Consider the following 17888-nt stretch of genomic DNA (forward strand, 5'->3'; position numbering starts at 1 on the left):
ACTGACTATATGTAAGAAGCATTTTCATGTAAGTATTTCAAGAAATGTATGTGCTAAGTACAGGTCAAATATAAAAATATGACAATAAATTTAAACCATAATTTATTCATTCTCTGTTTATAGAACAGCTACTAATATACCAGAAATTGTACAAAATATAAACAATTTTTATTGATTAATGGTATATTTGTATAGGGTTTGCGGCTTTCAGTAACCTTCAGTATAAATTACTTTATATACTGTCCTCAAAAGGGATGTAATATTTTCCATAAATTACTATATATCTACATAATAAAAGGCAATACATGACAGATGTCACAGAGGACAGAAGAACTGTTCTAAGAGGTCAGAGAAAAGACCACATTCCACTGTATCTGAGGATGAGAAGCCTTCTTTGGAAGAGACACATATGAGTTGGACCTTAAAAGGTAAGTAGGATTTTATGGGGCAGAGATGAGAGAAGAGGTTAACTGAATCAAAATTATTGGCATGAGTTAAGCTATGGAGCCAAGAAGGCAACAATATATCTGCAGATGAGTATGTGCACAGAACACAAGTCCAGTAAAAGGTTTCATGGTCAAATAAGCATGGGTGATAAAGCATATCCCCATCTAGAATTATAATGGCTAACAGCATAAGTAAGGTTCTTGAAAAAAAAAAAAAAACTAGTAAAAATTAACTTTATAATCAAAATTTATGCGAAGTGTCTCGAGTTTATTTTACCCAGGAATGACCCCTCAATCCCATATAACATCATGAAACTAAGATTGGAACATCACAGTAGCAAGAATTTATTCTGATGCAAATTGTCAACCCATATAACATCTGACAAGAAACTGACTACTCTCAAAAGTAATACTACTTTGATATTTTATCCTGTTAGCCAGATGCCTGAATTGCGATGCCATATACATTTTTCTTCAAAAAAGTATGCATGGATAACTGCTAAGGGAAGTAACCTGTCAGCTCTGAAGAAAATGTCCTAGATTCATAAAAATTTTAGTCATTAAAAAGTTAAATGCTAGATTATTTTAAAAGGAAAAACACACACAAATATAAGGCTCAGACTATAACAACAAATAAAGGTAAACAAAAATCCAACAAAAAGATGCTATGGAAGGCTTACACTTTGAAAACCAAGTAATTTTCATGATTTTACAAGACAAACTATCAACTACTTCCCCTAAGGTCAAGAAACATATTTATTTAACTTTGTTCAAGTCAAAGTTGCAGATTAAATCTCTCCATATTTCAGCAATGCAATTAGGCAGTTTCCCCACATGGGTTCATCCTCCATTTTGTACTTAACTAAGGAACATTTATCTTTTTTTAAGAAATATATTTTATTGATTTTTTACAGAGAGGAAGAGAGAGGGATAGAGTTAGAAACATCAATGAGAAACATCAATCAGCTGCCTCCTACACACCCCCTACTGGGGATGTGCCCGCAACCAAGGTACATGCCCTTGACTGAAATCAAACCTGGGACCCTTCAGTCTGCATGCCAACGCTCTATCCACCGAGCCAAACCAGCCAGGGCAGGAACATTTATCTTTAAGAATCAAAATGAATCATTGCTGCAATGTTCATATACACATGTGAATGTTCATGTAAAAAAATGGCAAAACAGTTTATTATAGTAGAATGGGAGTTTCAAAGAAAAAAAAAAGATTTTCCAGAGTTTCTATAATTTTACATCACTTTTATAATTGGAAAAAGCAATGGACCTATCAGGCCATCCCTCCTATCCTTTTTCTTCTTCTAGGATTTTAATTAGTCCTACCTGCATTTCGAGCAAGAGCTCTGAAATTATGCCAGGCTTCAGTCTCAGTTCTGACACTTACTGAGGCCTTGGGAAAATTAATTAAATTCTATATGCCTCAGTTTCCACATCTGTATAATAGGAACACTGGAAAGTACCTACTTCATGGAGTTGGTGTGAGAATTGAGATAATCTACAAAAACTACTTAGGAAAGACCCTGAATCACAGAATTCACTCAATAAATATTAACACTTATTATGTCATATTATATGTTTTAGATCACTGCTGATAAGTTTGACTAGAAACTGAGCTGAAAGTTCTTCAAAGTAGTCATAGTGGCCAAAACCCACAGAATACTGCTTTGATATCTTACCCACCACAGAGATCACTTCCTGAGCGGTCTGAAAATTATTACCAACATTGTCACAACAGGAAATGGAAAGCCTACCACCAACATGACCTGGAAAATAGCCAATTTACTAACAAGATCATAACCTCAGCGACTCTGTTTCCTCTGAACTATATGTATGCAAAACCTGGTCAAATATTTACATTCCTAATGAGTAACATGATTGAAAACACATGCTACAACAATTTCCAAGTAACGATCTACGTACTAAACATTCATCTTCTTAAAATCATTTGACCCTTTTTTCAAACAAAGAAAGTCTTTTTGAGTTATTAGACATAGACATGTGGGGATCACATAAGGAATACCAATGTAGAATCACTGAAAAAAATGATATTGTATGTAAGCTATGCCATAAAAAAAAAAAAGTCTTTGAAGTGTGTGGGAGGTAGAATGTGGAATGAAATTTGTCATACATTCTGCCAACCATGGCTGTTTCTATTAACCAGAGGTTATAACAGCATACTCAATCTGAGAAACTCTCTGTAGATCATACTTGTTTTTCTAGCCATTCTATGCAAGCAGCAGCTTTTACGATGAAAGTCAACAATATATACATTAGCATTTTAACTCCTTTATGTACTCTTGAGCTACATAGTATTTTCTAGTTACTCACAAAGGCACATAAAACTGACATCAGTTAAATTACTCCCATGAAGACCTCATCAAGAAACAAATCTGCTACATTAACTTTTGGAGATGAAAAGAAGAGCCTTTCTGGGAAGATTCAACAATCAATGACACAAGCCACAATGATGGTGCAGTAACTGAATTGCATAGAAAGTTTATAGTTCACAAAATTGAACTTTTGAATTCCAAAAAAAAAAAAAAAAAGATATAGTCACTGTTGATTCAATTCTAACAAATACGCATAGTGTGTATGTATATTACCTTCTATGTGCTCCAGTTTTAAAATGCTATACAAATAAAGCATATGCAAAATTAATTTGAGAGTCTCAGGAAGCTTCTGGTCCAAGTTTAAGATCAAAACTCCAACCTTTTATATATACACACAAACTGCGTCTTGATATACACATAAACCTAAACTAAAAAGAAAAATAAACCGGTATTTACTTTAAATGTGGGCAAATTTAGCGAAAGTAAATCCCACTCTCGGAGTTCCAATTTCATCTTTTCCTGGAAACTACTTCCATTCTATTCAAAAATCCTTCGACGTTTCCTGGACAAAACAGGTGAAATCTTACAGACTGTTCGAGGGTACACATCTAATTAGGGTGGATTTAACATTATGCAGGTAAATCTATTATACGATAAACCAAGATGACAGCCCTGGTGTCCAAGTTGACCCAAAACCCGTGAACAGGGCAGCTCACAAATGTTCACTCACAGAATGCAACTCACCTTGCAGCTCAGAGGCATAGCAAAACCGGTGGCCGTTTCCTGCGCTGCCTTAGGATTCTGCATCTGTTTCCAACCGAAAACCTAGCTAAACCCTGGGAGCTCCGCCTGGTGAAGCTTAACACAACCCAAACGACCGCAATTGAAGACACCTGGCCTTTTCTACAGACGAGGCTACGGAAATTCTGCCGGGGGGGACTTTTATCTGGGTCCTCCTTCCAACACGGGAACAGCAATTAAGTTAAACCCGCTTGCTTTGGGCCCTAGAGTCAACCTGTTTCTCTACCCACAATTAGAAATAAAAATCTCCAGCATCACTTCCCTCTTAAGAGACTACCACTACACCCAAAGGTCTAACTCGGGAACGAAGTAGAATGGCTTTCAATCCACCACACCCTCCTTCCTCCACACGCGGTCCCGGGCGAATGTTGACTACGGAAAAGGAGCTGCAGGCTGCGGACCAGACAGTCCCTGACCCACGGAAGGGGAAGAAAAGCAGCAGGAATCCGGAGCGCCCGACAGGTGCGTCGACGCGTGACGTCACCGCGTCGACGTGAACGGCCGTTCAGCGTCCGGCCGCCCCAACAGCTCCTCCTCCGGCCACGATCGTAGCCGCGTCGGCGCCTATTGGGCAATGAGGGAGTAGTGGGCGGGGCGAGGAGGGGAGGGGCGGGGCGCCGGGAGAGGGAGCGGGCGTGCTGGCGGGCACTGCGGGGCCGCGCAGGGTATGGAGCCCTTCCTGCGCGTCACTCTGACTTTGCTGTTTGCCCCGCTGCTGACCTCGGGGAGGGATGGAGGCGGTCGCCGGAGAAGCCGTCTCCGAAGGCCGCAGACGGGCGCCTTGCCCCCGCGTCCTCGCGAAGCTCGGCTTCCACAGCGGCGACGTGCCTCGGAGCTGCGCGTGAAGCGCCGGCGAACGTCGGTCCCAGAACTGAAAAGCAAAAGCCGCCGCGGACAAGCGCTTAATTCGCACTTAGATCGAGCGACATGTGGGCCTTTGAATGGAGACCAGCAGCCCGTGCTGCCTGTGCGTGTAGGTCACAGGCAGGGATCCCTGTGCAATGGGGTCGCCTCGCCGGTGATGTGCCTGACATGCATGGAAAGAAAACCGATAGCCCGAATTTAGCCATTATGCATTTTCAGAAACAGTGCTTGCAAATTACGTATTTCGGAGAAAATAGATAAGAATTATGTTTTCAAGTGTAAATTCAACTTGCACATAACAACTGAATATGATCTTGAAGGGTTTTCATCGTGGGTATGACAGGATCAGTCACCTAGATTCAAAAATTCTGTTTGTGTCATCTATATTTGGGGGTATTTTTTTCCCCCCTGAAGCATGTGAAAGTAGGATGCAGACATTATGCTACCTTAACCCTGTGTACTTTTACATGCATCTGCTAAGACTAACAATGTCTGCAACACAATCAGAATATCATTATTCCCTGTGAAACTAAGGGGCCAAGTTAATCTGCTCCCAACACCCCTAAAATAATAGTGGTTGGGCAGGCATAAGGTAATAGTTGTAGGTATTCCAGTTCAAAAAGTAGTAGAAAGGAAGGTGGAGTCACTGTTCTCAAATGCACAGTCACCTGCCACAGGTGATGAAAATGTGCCCCTTTCTTCCCCATTATAGGAAGTGGTTTGGGGGTGAGGGGTGTTTTGGGGGGTGGTTTTTTTGGGGGGGCGGGGGTTGAGAAAAGGAAATCTCCTTTGTGATACCCTCACCCAAGAGGGTTTTTATGCCATAAGAGGCTTGAGCACTCGCTTTTTCAGCTCATCTGTTTCCACTCGCTGATAACCTCGCAGATTCAGGTCACTCAATTCACGTTCACTTTCTGATTCAGGACCACCACCAACCCATAAATCCGGTTTTTCTCAGTGTAACTTTATTTCAGAACCCCCTTTGCCCTTCCCTGTCACTAGCCTCACATAAAATACAGGGGTTTACACAGTAGGTTTCCCTAACTCTGAATCTCAGGTTAGGCCACTTAAACAAGTTGGCAAAAAACACCAAAAGTTCTTGCTACTAATCCTGGAACAATGAGGTCTAGTCATCCAGTAAGTACAGTAATCAGAGGGCCTTTCAAGTGATCTTTCCAGGATCAAAATATTCAGCTTCTTGCAATTAAAATAAACTATACCCACTATAATAAATATTCTAAAAACTGTTAATCTAATTTATTTGGAAAGCCTAAAGATTAAAAGGCCTTCTAAGGACATATCTTAGAACCTGCCAAAATTAGGGATCCTGTTTCTTGTTGCCAGGAAAATGTACACTCAAAGAGAGACATTCTTTTGAGTGTAAAGCTTTGGAAATTATAGGATATCAGGTAAAAGAATTTTATTTATTTATTTTTTTTAAATCTTGTATTGCCCTGGCCGGTGTGGCTCAGTTGGTTGAGCTAGTTACATGCACCGGAAGGTTGCCAATTCCATTCCCAGTCAAGCCACATGCTCAGGTTGGGTACCTATGGGAGGCAACCGAATAATGTTTATCTCTCCCTCTCCCTCTCTACAATCAAAATTTTTTTTAAATAATTTTTTATAACATACAGTGCTGAGTAATACCCAGATATTACCTGCTTCATGTTTTTTGAGAAATAACCTCCATGCATTGAGACCCTCCATATATACTACCAGATGAGCTATCCTAGAAGTCATGGAAAGAAACATCATGAGAAGCAAAGAGAAAGAAAATACACGACAGGGTACAAACGAGATGGGAAGATTTGAATTGAAACCTGTGATTATGCAATGTTCATATGTCCTGTCTCTCTTGTTGGCACATTAGCCTTCCTGTTGATGCAATTGTAGTTGGACCAGAGTTGGGGTTTGAGCAAGGGACCAAGGATGGGAGGTGCCAATGATACACTCTGACTCTATTGGAGAGATTCAGAGCAAGAATATCTGGCCACAGATGTAGCTTGCCAAGTAACCTGTTGAGCAAGTGCAGGTTTTGCACTTCTTGAGCAGGGTGTGTGGGACACAGTATGATTGTCACCACTGAGAGGCAGAACTAAGGCCTGTGAATGTTGAATGTCCCATGAATATTTAGTTTAATTATATTCCTTAATTATAAAGAAATATATAATATTTAATGAATATTAGTGCCTCTTGTATGTTTAGTGCCTCAAGAATATTAGGCATCTCTTAGTCATTTCAGCATTTTCTATGTTCACAAGTATATGCCCTACTAACTTTATCTGTCTACTATGTCTCACAGATATTTAACTTATCCATGCTTAACACATGAGTTTTGTCGATTCTATTTATTTTTTTTCCAGGGAAGAATTGAGTATTCTCAAACAATACAGTCCTGGGCTTCAGACCTGGTATTATGTCCATGGTGATGATGCAGTCAAACTTCTTATGACAGCTTCATTACTTTTATCAAGGTAGATTTAGCAGAGTCGTCGTAATTCCAAGCACAATATTATTTTATTTTACTTGGAAACTGTTGAACAAGTTTCTTAGATTATTTTTTAAGAAAACAATGTTGAAAAAGAAGCAAAAACTTTTCTAAACTAAATGGAATTGTTCACAAGAGATTTTACAGACATATATTTTCTTCTCTCACTGCCGATGTATAGCCTAATTTTGGAAAGAGGCACATAGACTCTGAGAATGGGAGACAATAGTCACAGTCTGTTAATCAATTATCTGTGCTTTCTGTGATCCTTTTATAAATAAATCATAAATCCTTTTATGGTAGTGTATTAGTTCCTACATGGGGATTATCTCAAGAATCTTATAAGTGAGCAAGAACAAGTCTACTTATTAGTATACATTTGGATCTGTAATGTTGTGCACTGCCTTATTCCTTCATGAGAACTTGCTTATTTTAAAATCAATTGTTTCTGACATACACAACCATTTTGTCAGGAGTTCTCAACCTTAACTATGCATCAGAACTGTCTAGGGAGCTTCACAAAACCAAAAACAAACAAAACAAAAAAACCGGAGCGTGGGCCCCACTCTCAGAAATTCTGTTTTAATTGTTCCAAGTTTGGGCCTGAGTGAGCATATTTCTAATTACAGTGGGGCCTTGACTCACGAGTTTAATTCATTCCGAGACCGAGCTCGTTAAGGAGCTCGTGAACTCAAATTACTCTGTCAACTCAATGCAAAAAATCAGCCCAGAGACAGCTGGTATCTCAAAAAACTCGTTAGTCGGGACACTGGTAAGTCAAGGCCCCACTGTGTTCCCAGTTAATGAGCAGGACTCAGTCAGAACCACTACATTAGACATGGGACAATCTATTTAAACAAAGTGCTCTGTGATAGCTTGGTGATAAGACAATAGATTCCATCTGAGGAAGAACTTTCTCTGTAACTCCCCTGGTATTTTTGTTAGAGAATCTGGTGGTGTTAAACCTCTTCAACAGACTTGGATGTTTCAGATAGTAAGGAGTACAGCTAGATCCTTTGAACATTTTCTTATGTGCCCTAATATAAGCACTTCCAGCCGAATCTCATTCCCTCTCAGCAAGTGTTCCAGAAAGGATCCTGTTCACTGGGGTTCTTACAGATCCTTTACTTGGAGGGGGGTGATAAAGAAGGGGTTTCCTAGGGCTGAAATAATACCCAATAAGGAGTTTTTACACATCCTGCGGTGGGCTTTTCCCACACATTACAAAAATATATACCAGTCAACCTGATCTCCACACTCTGCTCCTGGGACCTTAAGAGGATAGGCATTTGTATTAGTAGCCCATAAATTTAGTGGCTTAAAACAGCAAAAAATGCATTCTTTTAGAGATCTTCAGGTTAGATTTCCAACACAAATCTCACTGGCTAAAATCAAGGTGTTGGCAGAGTTGTGTTTCCTTCTAGAAGTCCTAGGGGTGAATCTGTTTCTGTGACTTTTGCAGCTTCTAGAGGCCTCATCTTGGCTCATCGCCCCCTTCCTCCATCTTCAAATCAAGTTATAGTGGGTTGAGTTGTGTTTTTTTAAATATATTTTTATTGATTTCAGAAAGGAAGGGAGAGGGAGAGGGAGATAGAAACATTAATGATGAGAGAGAATCATTGATTGGCTGCCTCCTGCACGCCCCCTACCGGGGATCGAGCCCCCAACCCAGGCATGTGCCCTTGACCGGAATCAAACCCAGGACCTTTTAGTCCATGGGCTGTGCTCTATCCGTTGAACCAAACCAGCTAGGGCTTGAGTCCTCAGATCCTACCATTTTGAACTCTTACTTTTAAGGACCCTTGTGATTACATTGAACTCACCTGGATAATCCAGAATTATCTCACTATTTTAAGGTCAGTTGATTAGCAACTTTAATTCCCCCCTTGCCATGTACCTAACATATATACAGATTCCAGAGATGGGGGTGGGGGCTGGGATATCTTTGAGTGGCCATTATTCTGCCTACTATAAGTTGCATAAATTATCTTTTGATTACAGGGGTTATATGCATTTTTAAAAGCCCTCTGGTCCGGCTGGCTTGGCTCAGTGGTTGAGCTTTGACCTATGAACCAGGAGGTCACAGTTTGATTCCCGTTCAGGGCACATGTTGCGGGCTTGATCCCCAGTGGGGGGTGTGCAGATTCTTATTCCCTGACCCCAGTCAAGTTGCTGTAAATTTTCTTTGAAGTAAAAAACCTAGAAGTAGGTTTGTTTCCTATACTAGCTGAAAAAATACGTGAAAAAACAACAACACAGTTCTACAGAAAATCAGAGAAACGAATAAACCTGTATGTATAGATCTATTTCATGTGTTTGTGTTTCAGAAAAAGAACTTTGACTTTATTACTTATGTTTCATACACATTGACAAGAGGGAGTGAAAAGGGATTAAGATGTTCTACCAGGAAAATAGTGATATGGTTCTCGTCTGGAATTTCCTCCTGATTCCGCCAGCATCAGGGGAATAATTGAAAATGACCTTTCCTTGTTCTTTGCCTTTTTCCCTGAGAAAGAATGTGAAATTATATTGAAAAGATTTGTACTCCTGATTACATTTGAAGCCGTTGACGTTGCAAATAATCTTCCAGGTTCATGTGATTCTTTCCTAGAAAACTAAGTCTCGTTGGAACTTGATAAGACTCTCAGTCATTTCAACCAAGTACATCCTCAGTTCAGTCTCATGAGGTGACTCCTTTTTCAGGCTCTGTACAGCTAAGGACTCAATGTTTTACTTTATTCTTCCTAAAAATAGGTTATGATCTATCTCTCTCTTTAGATAGCTGACTCTTCCATGAGCTCTTGCAGGTGACCCAACCCAGAAAGCCAGAAACTGAAGAACTAATTAGATAACTCCTTTATCTTTGCATATTGAAGTAGGCTTACCTGATTAAGATCCAAGCTACAGTTCAAATCCAAGCTATATATAGCTAATGATTACTTCAAACTACATAAAGTTAGACAGAATAGGCTTTTAGGAATTGGCTTAAAATCGAAGATGTTAGAATGTAGAGAGATAGAGTCCTAAATGTAAAGACACTTTTTTTCTTTTTTTGTATGTATTACATGTCTGCAAGAGATCTGGATTTTAGAGCATGCAATTTCTCATATTTAAAGTTTAAAGACTTCTTTTCTTCAATCGCAGAAGATTGCTTCTATTTCAGGATAGTTTGATAAAATACATACACCTACACAAACATGTGGTCTTTTAATAACTTAACAAAGGGAAAGTATTAAATTGTAAATCTACCACTAACTATTTGCTTAAATTTGTTATCCTCTAATTTGTTTAATCTTGCTGCCTGCTTTCTGGAAAGAAGGAATAACAATACCTATATGTTTTGAATATGCCCATCCATATAATTTGCATAGTGTTCAATCCATTGTGAATAAAGAACAATATATTTCTGTAAAATCTCTAGTAGAACACGTTAGTTATATAGCTAGTCCCTTTCCACTTGTGATAGTATAAAGCACTATTAATAAAGATTTAAGGAATTTCTATTTATTTTCTACCAGAAAAGAGGCCCACAAGTATAACTTTAACCATCTTTAATATATAAGAATATAATTATTAAAATTTTAAAAATTATTTTAGTGTTGGCATTTCTTTTTCAGAATGGAAAATATTGTTATAGTATTTCTTGATTATAAAAACACACTTTTTCTTTTTTTAAAAAAAATTTATTTTAGATAGAGGGAGGGAGAGAGAAAAACATCAATCAGTTGCTTCCCATATGTTCCCTGACAGGGGGTCAAACCGACCACCTTTCAGTGTATGGGACAGTGCTCCAACCAACTGAGCCACACTAGTAAGGGCACCTTTTCTTTTTTTAATTGACAAAGTGATAAATGAAAGAGAAATCCATTAGTAGATAAAAAAACAAATAGTGAACTTAATGTATGATAAAGTTTACATTTCAAATTAGTGGAAAAGGAAATCACATATAATAAATGGTTCTTGCATAACTAGCTTTTCTCCATAAGAATACAAAGCTAGTTTCTCTATGTTAATCATATACAAAAATAAATGTCATATGCATTGAACTTATCGAACAAAAGACAAGAACATTAAGATTATTTAGATGCCTTTGAGGGTGAAAGAATATTGTCTTGGCAAAATGAGAAACCTAAAAAGAGAGAGAGAGAGAGAGAGAGAGAAAGAGAAAGAGAGGGAGAGAGCCAGATTTGATCAAATACAAATTTACAAATTTTTATATGGCCAAAGATACCATGAAAAGTATCCAAATGTTAGTGAGAGACTGTCAGAAGATATTTGTTCCACAATATGACAAAGGGTTCATTTCTATATTTTACAAATAGCACCTACAAATTGATTTGTTTAAAAGATTAATAGAAAAGGGGCAAGGGATATAAAAGGCAGACACAGAGGAAAAATTTCCAACTTTCTGCAAAATTAAGAGAGAAACATCCAGTGGTGGTGGAAATGGGCTACTGGGAGTTTGAATTTCTTAAACTTTCTTTTTTTTTTTTTCTTTCTTTTTTTTTTTTCCCTATTACAATGAATTTCTTAAACTTTCAAAAAGTAATCCAGGCTGTAGTAGATAAGTCTACAAATTAGGCCAACATTGATCCCTCTCCTTGTTAATCTTGCCTGGCCTTGAACCTTGTTTTCACCAAGAATATGGCAGAAGTGACCCTGGCCTAGCCTTTAAGAAACTGGCACCTTTGCCCTGGCTGGGTGGCTCAGTTGTTGAGAGCGTCATCCCATACACCAAAAGGTTGTAGGTTCAATTTCCAGTCAGGGCACATACCTAAGTTAGGGGTTCGATTCTTGGTAGGGGTGCATGTAGGAGGCAACCATTGATGTTTCTCTCTCACATTCCCATTTCTCTCTCTCGCTCTAAAAGAAAATTTATATATATATGTAAATATAAATATAAATAAATATAAATAAATAAATATATATATATGGCACATATCCTCGAGTGAGGATTTAAAAAAAGACTGGCACCTTCTATTTTTTTCTTTATATGAAGCCAGACTGGCGCCTTCTATTTTTTCCTTATGTGAAGCCAGCTTTTATGAAAGAGGTATGACTATCCCAAGACCATAATGTGACAACTCAAGCTACCCACGTGGAGAGAGAAAGAGTTGAGGAGTACCAAGGCACCAGACATGTGACTGAATCTTCTCAGGCCATCTAGTTCAGCATAGTTGCCCACTGCATGAAGCTGAGTGAGCAAAACCCTGCCTTATTTCCTGGCCACAAAATTGTGAGGAAATAATTAATCATTGTTGTGGTAGGCCACTAAGTTTTATGGTGGTTTGTTACACAGCAATATATAACCGAAGTACAGGAGTATCTATTCAAGTAAAAGGAAAGAAAGAAAAAGCATACTTTTTGACCCTGCAATACTATTTAATAGATTTTGGTATATCTATATCATGGAATGTTGATATTCTTAACAAGAATTAGTTGAGCCCTAACTGGTTTGGCTCAGTGGACAGAGCGTCGGTCTGCGGACTTAAGAGTCCCAGGTTCGATTCCGGTCAAGAGCGTGTAACTTGGTTGCGGGCACATACTCAGTGGGGAGTGTGCAGGAAGCAGTTGATCGATGTTTCTCTCTCATCGATGTTGCTAACTCTCTATCCCTCTCCCTTCCTCTCTGTAAAAATCAATAAAATAATATTTTTTAAAAAAGAATTAGTTGAACTCTAGAGATATTTGTGATATATTGTTAAATAAAATGCAAGTTGCAAAACAATATGTATACTATAATCTCATTTTAAAAGATTAAAACAAATATATATGAATAAATGCTCTTTTATGTTTTTATGAACTTACAAAAAATATAGATATTTGTAAAACTATTAACATTGGTGTCTTGTAGGAATTGCACAGGGTGATTTTGGGTAGATAGGCTACAGACCTTATTTTTGTGTACTTGTGCTATTGGATTATTGCAAGCAGCAAATATATTTTTTGTTGTTTGAAAGAAAAATCCAATAAAATATTTAAATAAAAGGAATCAAAGACATTCAAATATTCTTGTAAAAAGAAAAAAAAATATTAAACTTTACGTAAGTATAAAACCAGAAAGGGAAATCATTGGGTAATCCTCTTAATCCAGGTTAGAGTAATTTGCCTTATTGATTCAACAATATATCAAGGGCATCTTTCTGTCAGTAAAAATAGATCCCAATGACCCTTTTTCTTTAATTCTTTTTTCCCCTTTCTCCCCCCCCCCTGACCCTTTTTAATGGCTTCAGAATATTCTATTGTTTGAATGTATTATAATTTGTTTAGTCAAGTTCTTATTGTTAGAATTCACATTATTTCTACTTTTTCTGGTTATAAAAAATAATGGTTATTCTCATAATACATCTTCACCTACTTCTTTTAGAAGTGAAGTTGCTGATATACATATTGCTAGCATGCCTTCTACAAAAACTGTAGCAGTTTATAATTCCCACTAACAGTTTATGACAGGAGCAAAAATAATTGTCTAAGGCGATATCTAACCATTCTTCACGAAAACAGCCAAAAGGAATTTGCTACTTTAGCAATTAGCAAATGTTTTCATGTTGCTTTGCTGTACAAAGGGACGTGGGTAGAACTAGAATTATTGTGCATTCAGTCACCAAAATTCCTACTTACTAACTGGGGTGGAAGGGTCACAGGAGGTTAGCCTATAAGTGAGAAAATGAGGAAAACAAGTCTTTTGCACGGAGATGAAAGAGTAAGTCAGCTGAAGCAGATTTTCTCCAGTTTGCCAGGCTGAATGTCTTGCAGTGCCATCTTCTGGCAAAGAAGCCCAAAACTTTCAATTTACTGTACATGCTGGGTGGGAATCAAGTTTGTCTTCTAAGCAGGACTAAATCAAAGACCCACAGGAGAACCCAAAGGTCTTGGTGTTGGTGTGTTGGGAAAGGGATGAAGGGGAAGGATACAGATTTCTTTGAAGTAAAGATCTAAATCATTTGACCTCTGAGGTCTCTGGCAAAATCATAAGTCTCTCCAAGCTAATACAACTTGTGTACAACAGATTCACCCTGGAGTTGTACCATCTTTCTTCCGCTTCAAGTTTGTAATTTCCAGTATCTTGGGATAAGTCACTTTAGCTGTAGGAATACCAGGACAACACCCTTATTAGGACATATGTTTCTATCTTAGAAAGTCCTGCAATGAAGAAAGGTACTTAGACTACCACGCCTTTCAATATACTGACAATGAATTTATACACACATTAGATGTATAGGTGTAGAATATCACATTATAACTTAAAATTTTTTTTCGAGGCTTAAAATTACTTTTTTGTTTTAATCATCCAAAATATACTAGAAAAAGGCTTGCTTTTTAAAGCAAAATTACTTTAAAAAATGTGGCATCCCACCCAGCCGGTGTGGTTCAGTGGTTGAGCCTTCACCTATGAACCAGGAGATCAGTGGGGGCCGTGCAGGAGGCAACTGATAATGATTCTCTGTCATCATTGATGTCTCTCTCTCCCCCTTCCTCTCTGAAATCAGTAAATATATATATTTTTAAATGTGGCATTTTTATTTATTTATTTATTTTTTATTTTATTTATTTTTTACAGAGAGGAAGGGAGAGGGATAGAGAGTTAGCAACATCGATGAGAGAGAAACATTGATCAGCTGCCTCCTCCTGCACACCTCCTACTGGGGATGTGCCCGCAACCAAGGTACATGCCCTTGACCAGAATCGAACCTGGGACCTTTCAGCCCACGGGCTGACGCTCTATCCACTGAGCCAAACCCGTTAGGGCAAAATGTGGCATTTTTAAATAAATAAAAGTCTTCAGGTTAAAAAATTATTATTATTTTTTTAAAATATATTTTATTGATTTTTCACAGAGAGGAAGGGAGAGAGATAGAGAGTTAGAAACATCGATGAGAGAGAAACATCTATCAGCTGCCTCCTGCACACCTCCCACTGGGGATGTGCCCGCAACCCAGGTACATGCCCTTGACCGGAACTGAACCTGGGACCCTTCAGTCTGCAAGCCGACGCTCCATCCACTGAGCCAAACCGGTTTCGGCTAAAAAATTATTTTTGCAGTGTCTTATGTCTGGGACAAATTTATAGTATGCTTTATTTCAAATCAACTTCTGCCATACTACTTCAAACTATACACTCCTTTTTTCCTTTTCAACTTTCCTGCTGCTCCCTTAACCAGTCCCGCCTGCAGTGCCCTGGCCCCGCCTCGCCCTGGCTCCGCCCCTCCCCTCCCAGGCCCCGCCCCGGCCCCGCCCCCGGCCCCGCCCAAGCCCCTCCGCGCCCCTCGGGGCCCCTCCGTGCCGTGCCGCTCTTTCCCAGCCACCTCCACTGCGCGCTCGCTTCAGCGCGCTGACGTCACACGCCAGCGCCAGTGACGCGCCGACCGCTCCCCCTTCGGCACTCGCTCCAGCGTTGAAGGGGTGTTAGGCTGCAGTCTTCAGCCCGGGGGTCCCTAGCACTTTCCTGCACACCCGGGAATCTAGCGCGGGCGTGGCGAGGCCGGAGGGCGTGGCCGGCAGGTAGCCTCCCAGTCCCGACGGCCGCCCGACCCCACCCCGCTGCGGCCACCGGCCACCCGCTCTGAAGTTGGAGAGGCAGCCTCCGAGCACTCCCCCTGCTGCCGCCCCGCCGTTTCCAAGGGGCTCAGAAACCAGTTTGTTTCTCGCCCGGGTAGTGTGTACCTGGCTCACAGGGCGTTGCCCGGGTTGGGACCGAGTCCAGCCTGAGCGGTCAGGCGAAGGCTGTTGTCAGGCGTGGGAGTCTCACTGCCTCCTTCATAGTGGGCTGCCAGTGCTGGTTGGAGACTCGGTTTCTCTTTCAGGATGTCATTTTTGAAATGCGGGATGATGCCTCTGCCTCTTTAAGTCCCATAGGAAGATTGCTACACCTAGACTTTTGCTCATAGATCATCACCGTTATCCCTACTAACGGCCTGTGTCGGTGAGGTGAGTTTTACTTGGGGGAAGCAATGAATGGTATGCAAAATGGCAAAATCAGATTGGAAATGAGGAGACCTTGCGTGGACTTGCTTATGTGGAGATTGCATGGATACCTTAAGTGCGCGGAAAAATAATAACCCCTATCTCACTACAGTGTTAATTCTCTAAGGAGCAATATGTATTGCAAAGCAATCACTGGACATTGTTTAAACAAAAATCTATTAAAGTAATAGAAATGTTGGTACGGATAAGCAATCATTTACAGGCTGATATGTTGTCTCCAATCTTAAGTTACACATAAATTTAATTAGAAAATGAGTAGCAACTGGTTGGCCTGTAATCTTACGTTTCAGTTTCCATGATTTGAAACAATTTCCACATGTAAGGCATTAAAAGTTCTACTTTCAGAGTTCATAACTCATTTCTTACATATATACAGGCCTAATTTTTATTCTCTAAGATCAAGAAGCAGAGAAATTATTGCCATTCTAAGTTACATCAGAAATATTTATGAAGGATTAAAAGTTATATCCAGTGTAAACTAATAATAGCCTTTCCTTATGATGCAGCAGTATTGTAGAGATGATGGAGGGAAGCCAGATATGGAGAGAAGTAGTCCTTTGTTTCTAGTTTAGGTTTGTCTGGTGTGAGAAGATCCACAGATCTTCATTTAAAATTGCCCATTGTTCTGGGTGAAAGGTAAGGAGCCTATTTTGTGGGAAAACAGGTTTTTGCACAGTAAAAGTCACCATTAGTTTAGTAAGGTTTATGGAACTTGGCCACAGGAGTTCTTCTGAGGTCATTTTAATAATACATTGACGTTGAATTGTAAATTTTATTCTGTCTAATCTTCCACCTCCTAAGTCATGATCATGACCCCATTTCATGAATGTAAATTATTTACATGTTGGTAGTTTCCACTAGGGAAGCCATTCATTGTTACCTGAATAGACTTACAGGGGAGAAAAACAATTATTTTTTTTTGTGGGGGGGACGTCTAGTAGGAATCTTATTTTTGCTTTCTGCTTTTTTGAGTAACGAAAAATAAGGCAGGGACTTTCCTTACTGAGAAGATAAATTGACTCTCTCCCATAATCCCAAATGGTAATTATTATTTTGGGAGAATTATATGTATGGATTGTAGCTGTGGACAGCACCATAAGGAATCTATTGACATTCCTTTACCCATGTTTCCCTTTAGGACATCCTGTCCACCATATAGCTGAAGTGACTTAATTTTTGAGATGGGTGGGGCTAAAGTTTTTCATTCATATACTCTGACATTTTTCATGTTTGGTGCAAATAACTTTATTATGTCAAACATTGCTTATTTAAGGCTTAAAGAAATTTTTAGTAAAATGTGAGAAAAGATGTCTAATTTGACTAGAGGCAAGATATTTTTGGGGGGCAGGGAGGAGAGCATAGTTGACACACTTGAAAAGAAGAATGGTACCATATAGGAAAATGTTGGATGTCAGGATTAGAAGTTTGGAAATGGATAACTGTTCAAGGATTTTAACAAGAAAAATTGATTTAGGTAACATTCTTCCTATTTTCTATCAGAAGTTATGATTCTTCAATTTAATGTATTATTTTGAACAGATAATACATTTATATAGTTTAAAAAATCTTTTCAACTAGTCAGTTCTCTTCCCTGAAGGCAGCCAATATTACCAATTTATTTTGTATCTCTTCAGAGATATTATTTAACCTATACAAGCATCTCTCTGTGTGTGTATATACATGTAAGGGTTATATGTATATAAATATATATATTTATATACATACTGTATATATAAATAAATGTGAGTAGAAACACACACATGTATATTTCCTTTTAATACACAAAGGGAAGTATGAGCTATTTGTTATTCTGGTACTTAGAAATTATATCTACATAAATGTTGCTTCTTTCTCTTTGACTTGTGGATGTATATTTAAGTTTTGCCATTTCAAACAATGCTGCAGAGGATAACTTTGTACATGTCTCATTTTCATTTGAAAATGTTTATAGGGTAAATTCC

At 38.9% G+C, this 17888-nt stretch overlaps 2 protein-coding genes across 9 annotated transcripts in view; one reads left to right on the forward strand and one right to left on the reverse strand.

The window, feature by feature from the left end:
- The window catches only part of CLCN3 (chloride voltage-gated channel 3), a 91086-nt gene extending 87026 nt beyond the window's left edge, over positions 1 to 4060 (reverse strand). For 2 of the 4 annotated variants that reach the window (XM_059697653.1, XM_059697649.1), the window contains exon 1: positions 3535 to 4059. The gene's annotated coding sequence lies outside the window, so the exon portion shown is untranslated. Of the gene's footprint in view, positions 1 to 3534 lie in introns of all 4 variants that reach the window. The other 2 variants (XM_059697651.1, XM_059697652.1) reach the window with 2 other exon arrangements.
- An 11222-nt stretch (positions 4061 to 15282) lies between these two features.
- NEK1 (NIMA related kinase 1) overlaps positions 15283 to 17888 on the forward strand; it is a 147637-nt gene continuing 145031 nt past the window's right edge. For all 5 annotated transcript variants that reach the window (XM_059697657.1, XM_059697656.1, XM_059697660.1 and 2 more), the window contains exon 1: positions 15283 to 15870. The gene's annotated coding sequence lies outside the window, so the exon portion shown is untranslated. The remainder of the gene's footprint in view (positions 15871 to 17888) is intronic.

Source organism: Myotis daubentonii, chromosome 5 (genome assembly GCF_963259705.1).
Source record: "Myotis daubentonii chromosome 5, mMyoDau2.1, whole genome shotgun sequence".
NCBI lineage: Eukaryota > Metazoa > Chordata > Mammalia > Chiroptera > Vespertilionidae > Myotis > Myotis daubentonii.